The sequence below is a fragment of the Callospermophilus lateralis genome, chromosome 2 (assembly GCF_048772815.1).
Source record: "Callospermophilus lateralis isolate mCalLat2 chromosome 2, mCalLat2.hap1, whole genome shotgun sequence".
NCBI classification, from domain to species: Eukaryota; Metazoa; Chordata; class Mammalia; order Rodentia; family Sciuridae; genus Callospermophilus; species Callospermophilus lateralis.
Genome location: NC_135306.1, coordinates 44,995,329 through 44,997,222, shown reverse-complemented (window position 1 = coordinate 44,997,222; position 1,894 = coordinate 44,995,329). Strand labels below are relative to the sequence as shown.

Below are 1,894 nucleotides of genomic sequence, written 5' to 3'. Positions count from 1 at the left end.
ATACCTAAATACTTAGAGAATTTAGATAATTTTTAATTAAGTCAAAAATAAAATGATTTCCTCTTCACTAGGACTAATTTACACTTATATTATGCAAAATTTTCCTGTGAGATAATTACTTCTTTAAAACGCAAGTAAGATACTTCCTTGTAAATAGTTATATTGGACCTGGAACTTAATTTATTATGGTTATTGATCTGGTCTGTTACTATAGCTTTGAAAAAAATTGTCCATACACTTAAACAATAAGAGATCTGAGGGCAGAAATGATGAACTGGTTGCCTTAAGTTTTATATTTTAAAATTTTATTTACTCATGTAATTAATGTCCCTGATCAATTTTTAAATCTCAATTACCGTCGATTCAATAAATATTTGTTAATTATATTTTAAGGCTCAGCTACTATTCTATATTTCCACCAACAAAAGTAGTAAACAGAATGAAAAAGGATCTGACAGTCTCATGAAACTAATTACCTGAAGTAATATATAATAGTGCATATAAAGGAAGTAACTGAATGCTATTATTAGATTCTCTATTTTTTTCTTTTCAATTTCAGAGGACTCTGAAGTTGATATTAAGTCCTTCTTTAATTTGTATTAGGTACATTATAACCACAGAAATTAAATAAAGTGCTGATCAAAGATACTGAGAAAGGAATTGAATTAGGGCATTTAATCATCCTCCAAATATACTTTCATTCTCTATAAGTTAATGCATTTTATTGGAAGATCTATAGTTCTAATAAAGTAAAATTCAAGCCAGGCCCAAAAATGCTCTTATAAACATAAAAAGCCAATGACTACAAACTACCAATCATTGTCTAAAGTTCTCAGAAGCTGGATATATGTCTTTATGTCTCACTCTTTTTTCTAATTATTTCATTCTCTTTTTAAAAGATAAAATAAAATGTGGGTGACCCAAATTCTTCATAAAAATCCTAAATTTGAATGGCAAGAAAGATGCAGTTATCTAGGTATAGGCAATCTGTTGTTGTGTCCCTTGCTTTTTGATATGTTAACAGTTTATTAATAAACTCATTAAGAAGCTCTGTTTAGTTCACACTTCAGCAGTACATATACTAAAATTGTGAACAATAGAGAGAAGATTAATATGGTTCCTGTGCAAGGATGACATGCAAATTCTTGAAGCTATTTCTATTTCTCAGAGCTATATTAACAAAAATGGCATGATATTGGCACTAACAATAGACAGGAAGACAAATGGTACAGAATAGAAGACACAGAGACATACCCACTTGAGTACAGTAATCTCATACTAGACAGAGATACCATAGAAACTACAGCCTCTTCAACAAACCATGCTAGGAAAATTGGAAATCAATATGTAGTAGATTGAAATTGAACCCCTATATCTCACCCTGCACAACACTCAACTCAAAGTGGATCAAGTACCCAGGCATTGGACCAGAAATCCTTCACCTTCTAGAACAAAATGTAGGCACAAATCTCCATCTTGTTGGCTTAGGAACTGACTTCCTCAGTAAGAGTTCCAAATACAGGAAGTAAAATCAAGAAATCAATAAATGGGATGGTATCAAACTGAAAAGCTTCTTCACAGCAAAGGAAACAATCAAGAACATGAAAAGAGAGCCAACAGAATAGGAGAAAACCTTTGCCACCTGCACCTTAGGCACAACATTAATCTCCAGGATATATAAAGAACTCAAAGAACTTAACACCAAAAACACAAATAACCCAGGCAATAAATGGGCTAAGCATCTGAACAGACACTTCATAGAAGAAGAAATACAATTAATCAACAAATATATGAAGAATGTTCAATATCTCTGACAATTAGAGAAATGCAAATTAAAACTACATTAACGTGGTAACACATGCCTGTAGTTCCACTAGCTTAGGAGGCTGAGGCA

General features: G+C 31.8%; 1 non-coding gene across 1 annotated transcript; it reads left to right on the top strand.

Annotated features, from left to right (window-relative positions):
* Nucleotides 1-1,057: 1,057 nt before the first annotated feature.
* On the top strand, nucleotides 1,058-1,165 carry LOC143393187 (U6 spliceosomal RNA). Its single transcript, XR_013090503.1, has one exon. It is a non-coding gene; the product is annotated as a U6 spliceosomal RNA (small nuclear RNA).
* Nucleotides 1,166-1,894: the final 729 nt, after the last annotated feature.